General features: G+C 39.6%; 1 non-coding gene across 1 annotated transcript; it reads left to right on the forward strand.

Annotated features, from left to right (window-relative positions):
- The first annotated feature begins 7,079 nt into the window (after positions 1-7,079).
- Positions 7,080-7,185, forward strand: LOC127682040 (U6 spliceosomal RNA). Its single transcript, XR_007977341.1, has one exon. It is a non-coding gene; the product is annotated as a U6 spliceosomal RNA (small nuclear RNA).
- Positions 7,186-7,391: the final 206 nt, after the last annotated feature.

Consider the following 7,391-nt stretch of genomic DNA (forward strand, 5'->3'; position numbering starts at 1 on the left):
TTTTCAAATGGAGCAACTGGCACTGAATTTAAAAGATTAGGTATACAGGGAGATAAAAAAAATATATTATAAAAACCAGTAATAAAGCAACAACCAATTTAACAAACATTCATAACATGCAGCCAGTGATATTTTATCTACAAGCTACTTAAAGCATAAAAGATAACAATGCCACATACAATCTTATCACATGTTAAAAATACAATTGTTAGCATTTTGTTGTAGAGTCCCTTGGTGGGTTGGAGCCAAGATATGCGGCAAAACTCACACCATGCAAGAGATCTTACTCAAGAGATTTATTGGGGGAGAATAAAGGCCACCTCAAAGTAGAACAAGAGAGACAAACAGAGAGGCCTGAAGACAGAGAGCTGGCTCTGATAGGAGAGCCCTTTTAAAAGGTGTGAGTGTTCCATTTGGTGGCTGGTGAGCCTTGGTCCTGGGTCCTTGAAGGCACGATGGGGCTACCATTCCTCCATTTTAGGAAGGGATGACTAGTGAGTCAGGAAAGGGGGTGCCGTACTCTTTAGACTGTGTCCTGTTGTCTGCTGGCAGTGACATATTTGGGGAACTAAGAGAGCTTGGCATGTTGGCCATATCCTGGAAGAGCAGGCTGTTTCACCTACTGCCCAGGCTCTGCATGACCATCTAGGGACATGGAGGCAGCAGTTGGAGCAGTCTGTGAGGCTGAGGCTAGACCACTGGAGACTACCCACTTTGAACCTTTCCAGGATGCAGATTTTGAGGGAGCACTGCAAGCTGGCTGGTTGCTGACACATTATATATTAGGGACAGAAAATAAGGTTAGGGAGTTTAGGGGCAATTTTTTTCTTAGGTCTACATTTGAAATTTTTAGGCTCATGGCTGTAGTAACTGAGGGAGGGGACTCCCAAGACAGGGCAGGGGAGAATCCCACCCTTAAGAATAAGGGGACCAGGCAGGTGGGGAAGCAGACTGTTGCTTGGCAGTACTTATTTGGAGTCCCTTTGACACATGAGAGGTGGATTCAAGTTGGTTTCCTGAAGCTTACAAGGAATATTTTAAGTTTACAAGAAGAGATAAGTTTTAGATATGTTAGCATCACCATTGTGTGTGATCTGTACTGAAATCCACATTGTGGAAAAGGCAGTAGACTTATGACTCACAGGAGAAGCCTGGGGGCCCAAGATGATTTTGGGTTGAAAGTATGAACCTTTTCTTCTCTCCGGAAGACTGGGTGTGAATAGAATAAGAAGCACTTTTAGGTCTATACTTAAAAGACAACCGAGGGAAATTTAAAATCGTGAGCTTGTGACTATGATTATAGTAGTGAGTGCTTACCAGAGTTAGATTAATAGCTTATCAGAACTCCACTGATTAATGTTAAAATTCTGAACTTTTGAAGTCTTAATGTAAACATATCATAGAGAGGGAAAGAGATCTGAAACAATTTTCATTGTTTATCAAACATAAGTGACTTTCTTATACCTTTACAAATTGCATTTTCACATCTTAAAACATCTTCTTAGGCCCTTACAACTCAAGCTTTCACATCCATGGATCTTTATAACTTACATTTAAACATCTTAAAACATTTCCTTAGATCCTCACAACTTAAGTTTTCATATCTTCAGACCTTATATAACCCTAATATAATTTACTATGGGATATCGGTGCTTGATTACAGTCATTGAAAAAGAAAGGAGGCATCACACCGGGATAATTGTTACTTTACACTTCAGCCTTTTAGACATGGAACTTCTCAGTGTAAAGTTTAAAATTATTCAGCATATGTAAAGAAGGGAAGATTTAGAATTAACTATAGCCATAGTTGTATCTCTGTCCACTATATTACTTTAATTAGGTGGTAGAAATGCTATTATAAAGAATACCCACATTTGAAAGCATAGTTGGCGAAATGATTATACACCAGAAAGCTAGAGATTATACTATTCTAAGGGGTCAAGGCAATGCCATGGAAGGCTGGCATTCCCATGGCAGCCCAGGGACAGAACAGTCATTCAGCATACACCAGGCCCTATGTTCAGTTCTTAGCACACAAAGAAAACAGAAAGCAAAAGAGAGAAAAAAAGAAAGGAAAGAAGGAAGAAGGGAAGGAGGGGGAATAAGAGTGAGGAAAAATAAGAGAAGGAGAAAGGGGGAGTGTCAGAAGGAGTAAAGAAAGCCAATTACATAAACTGAGATTAAGACTTCAGGCTGGGGATACCAGGCATTAATCTTAACAGAACGGTAAAGTTGTCTTCCTCGTAAAGAAAACAATTGAGTTGTGAATATCAGATTGTCAGAAGTGCTATGTGGCCATCATTCTAATGTTTTTAAATGGCCACTGGTCATTCCCACGATGGCCTATAAAATGTCAGTTTTATACAAAGAGGAATTTACATAAAAAAGAAAGACTTTGTTCTTCCATATTAAATACCTTGTCTCAGACACTAATTAAACACGTAGTATATTTTGTTTCCTCAAGAAAACTTTAATAGCCCCTGTGCTATACTTTATTTTGAGGTATGAATTTACCAAATCATGCCACGAGGTGAAGTCCATATCTTCAGCTATTGAATCGTGGCAGGTCTTCATAACTACACTAATACAATGTAGAAGTGGTATTAGACCAGCGTCAGCCATCACTCATAGCTAGCCTCACATCCTTGCTTCCTGCTTGTGGACTACAACTGCGATTTAAGAGGTGTATTCTGAAAGCACCATGCAGGAGAAGCACAAGCCATGTGAACCGGCTATGAAGGGAAAGGCAAATAAGTGATGTCAGAAAGGTAGGTACCCGTCACACAATGAAGTCTTTTTGAAAGTGATTCTCCAGTCCAAGGAAACAAATACCACCACTTATAACCTTTTGTTAGAATTCTTGGGGCCTAAAGTGCTACTATTGACTATTTACAGTTTCATACAGACCTCTGTATGATTTGGGGACATTCCCAATTATAATTAATCATGGCCCAAACTCCCCTACTGTTGGGTTCTATAGCTGCCTGCAGCTATTACGAAGTGGGTTGCTGGAACAGAAGCTGAGGGATGAATAGGGAAGTGGTGAAAAGAAAGAAAGGCCAGGACAATATTTCACTGATCAAGGCCAGAAACTTAAATGGCGCCAGACCTTTTAACAGTTTGGGCAAACGCTTCCCCCCAGACTCCGGGCTAAGTTCCGGTGGAAGTTGCCTAGCTTCTCTTAGAGGTCCTCGTCTTGACTGCTCTGGCAGCTGGGTGGGTCACCTGCTTAATTCAGGAATTCCTAGACCTGGAGGAACAATGTACTTAGCCTTTACTACGAGCACTCCACCCTAGGTGGAGCAGGATCCTGGCTATCTGGGAGAAGTTAACCTTGACCAATGTCAAACTCCGACCAAGTGTATGACTGCCCCAATATGGCTCTGTACACCCTACTAAACTCACAATTTATTAGAGACCTCATAGACTGGAAGAAGTTCAGGAAGAGTACCTGCCTGCTGAACTCTTCCACTCTCTATCTCAGCATCCCCTGCCCCAAATCACCAGTCCTGTGATTCCCTAGTTGCCTTTCCCCAGACTCCAACTAGGGAAACTACCAGAGGCCACACAGACCAGAAAACCAGAGAGGAAAGCAAAAGCCAAGGAACAAAACACAACAGAGACAAACTCAGAAATGGTCCCTAGACCTTTCATTACTTCAAATTCAGATGTCTAGAGGCAGCATAAGAACATGAGAAACAACAGCTAAGGCATAATGTTAACACCACAGCCAAGCTATCCTACTGTATATTAAGCATCTCACAACAAAGCCAAAAAGAGGGAACCACGTTCACATAAAGCCACCTACAAAAACAAACATATCAAGAACCAACAGTCATCTGTCTTTAATATCTCTCAATATTAATGGATGTAACCCACCCATAAAAAGACAGAAGCTCACCTTTAATCCCAGCACTTGGGAGTCAGAGGCAGGCAGATTTCTGAGTTTGAGGTCAGCCTGGTCTACAGAGTGAGTTCCAGGACAGCCAGGGCTATACAGAGAAACCCTGTCTCGGAAAAAAACCAAAAAAACCAAAAAAAAAAAAAAAAAAAAAAAAAAAAAACCCAAAAACCAAACCAAACCAAGCCAAAAAAGACAGAAGCTAACAGAGTGGATATGCAAACAAGATTCAGCATTTTGCTGCATACAAGAGACACATTTCAATAATAAAGACAGACGCTATCTCAGAGTAAAAGGATAGAAAAAGTTCTTCCATGCAAATGGTCCCAGGAAAGAAGCTGGAGTTGCCATTATAATATCCAATAAAATAGACTTTCAACCAAAAGTTATCAAGTGTGATGAGGAAGGAGACTTCATATTTATCAAAGGAAAAATCCACCAAGAGAAAGTCTTAATTCTGAACATCTATGCCCTAAATGCAAGGGCACCCACATTCATAAAAGAAATTTAACTAAAGCTCAAAACACACATTGAACCCCACACAATAATAGTGGGAGACTTCAACACCTCACTTTCACCAATGTACAGGTCATTGAAACAGCAACTAAACAGAGACAGTGAAACTAAGAGAGGTTATGAACCTAATGGATTTATCAGACATCTACAGAACATTTCACCCTAAAACACAAGAATGTATTTTCTTCTAAGCACATCATGGTAACTTCTCAAAAACTGACCATATCATAAAACAACCCTCAACAAATACAAGAAGACTGAAATAATTCCATGCATCTTATCAGATCACTATGGCCTAAGGCTGGTTTTCAATAACTGCAAAAACAACAGAAAGCCCACATACACATGGAAACTGAACAACTCCCTATTCAATGATAACTTGGTCAGGGAAGAAATAAAGAAAGACTTCCTAAAACTTAATGAAAATGTTGATACATCATACCCCAACTTATGGGACACAATGAAGCAGTGCTAAGAGGAAAATTCATAGCACTAAGCACCCTGGTAAAGGAACTGGAGAGATCTTACACTAACAATTTAATAGCACACCTGAGAGCTCTCGAACAAAAATAAGCAAACATCCAAGAGGAATAGAAGGCAGGAAATCATCAAACTCAGGGCTGAAATCAACCAAATAGAAACAAAGAGAACAATACAAAGAATCAACAAAACCAAAAAGCAGGTTGTGTGAGAGAATCAACAAGATAGATAAACCCCTAGCCAAACTAACTAAAGGGCCCAGAAGCAGTATCCAAATTAACAAAATCAGAAAAGAAAAGGGATACATAGCAACAGAAATGGAGGAAATTAAAAAAAAAAATCATCAGATCCTACTACAAAAGCAAACTGGAAAACGTAGATGAAATGGATGGTTTCCTAGACAGATTTAGTATACTAAAGTTAAATCAAGAGCAGGTAAATTATCTAAATAGGCCCATATGGCACAAGGAAATAGAGGTCATTGAAATCCTCCCAACCAAGAAAAACCCAGGGCCAGATGGATTTAGTGCAGAATTCTGCCAGACCACCAAAGAAGACTGGATACCAATATTCCTCAAGCTATTCCATAAAATAGAAACAGAAGGACCACTACCTAATTCATTCTATGAAGCTACAATTACTCTGATACCTACACTACACAAGGACCCAACCAAGAAAGAGAACTTCAGACCCATCTACCTTATGAATATCGATGCAAAAATACTCAATAAAATTCTTGAAAACTGAATCCAAGAACACATAAAAACCATCATTCATCATGATCAAGTAGGTTTCGTCCCAGGGATGCAAGGTTAGTTCAATATAAGAAAATCCATTAACTTAATTCAGTATATAATGAAACTCAAGGAAAAAATCACATGATCATTTCCTTAGATGCAGAAAAAGCATTTGACAAAATGCAACACACCTTCATGTTAAAAGTACTATAGATATCAGGAATTAAAGGCCCATACCTAAACATAATAAAAGCAATATACAACAAACCAACAGCCAATATCAAATTAAATGGACACTTGAAGCAATTCTACTAAAATTGGGGACAAGGATGCCCACTTTCCCCATATCTATTCCATATAGTACTCAAAGTGCTAGCTAGAACAAGAAGACAACATAAAGAGATCAAAGGATACAAAATGGCAAAGAAGAAATAAAGGTATCAGTATTTGCAGTTGAGATGATAGTATACAGAAGCAACCCTGAAAACTCTACCAGAGAACTTCTTCAGCTGATAAACAACTTCAGCAAAGTGGCCGGACATAAAATTAACTATCAGTAGCCTTCCTTTATACAAGTGATAAAGAGTCTGAGAAAGAAATTAGGGAAAGAATTCCCTTCACAATAGCCACAAATAATATAAAATATCTTGGGGTAACTCTAACCAAACAAATGAAACATCTGTATGACAACAACTTTAAGTCTCTCAAGAAAGAAGTTGAAGATTCAGAAAAGGGAAACATTTTCCATAATCATGGATTGGCAGAATTAACATAGTAAAACTGCCCATCCTACCAAAGGCAATCTACAGATTCAATACAATCCTCAACAAAATCCCAACACAATTCTTCAAAGAAATGGAAAGAGCAACTCTCAAATTCATCTGAAAAAACAAACAAACAAAAAACAAAACAAAACAAAAAACCAGAATAATGAAAGCAATACTTAACATTAAAAGAATTGTTGAGCAGAGCCTTACAGATACAGAGGCAGATGCTAGCAGCTAACCATTGGACTGAGTGTGTGTGTGTGGGGGGTTCCAATGGAGGAGTTGGAGGGAGGACAGGAGGAGCTGAGGGGTTGCAGCCTCATGGAAAGAATGACAATGTAGAGCAACCAGATCCCCCACCCCCACCCCCGGGGCTCCCAGGGACTAAGCCATCATCTAAAGTATACACATGGTTCCAGCCACATTTGTTGCTGAGGAATGCCTTGTTGGGCATGGGCATCAGTGGGAGGAGAGGTCCTTGGTCCTATGAAGGCTAAATAGATGCCCCAGTGTTGGGAAATCCAAGGGGGATGGGTGGGAGTGGGTTGGGTGGAGGGGCATCTTCTTGGAGGCAGCAGGAAGGAGGAAGGGTTGGGGTTCATCTGGGAGAGGGGAAACCAGGAAAGGGTATAACATTTCAAATGTAAATTAAGAATAATTCAATTAAAAAAAAGAATGGTGCTCGCTTCGGCAGCACATATACTAAAATTGGAACAAAAAAGAGAAGATTAGCATGGCCCCTGCGCAAGAATGACATGCAATTCATGAAGCGTTACATATTTTTTAAAATTGACTTTTAAGCAAAAGTCATCAAAAGAGACACGGAAGGACACTTCTTACTAGTCAAAGGGAAAATCCACCAAAAAGAACTCTCAATTCTGAACATCTATGCACCAAATACAAGGACACCCTCATTCGTAAAAGAAACTTTACTAAAGCTCAAGGCACACATTGCAACTAACACAATAATTGTGGGTGACTTCAACACTC

This window comes from Apodemus sylvaticus, chromosome 3 (assembly GCF_947179515.1).
Source record: "Apodemus sylvaticus chromosome 3, mApoSyl1.1, whole genome shotgun sequence".
Taxonomy (NCBI): Eukaryota; Metazoa; Chordata; class Mammalia; order Rodentia; family Muridae; genus Apodemus; species Apodemus sylvaticus.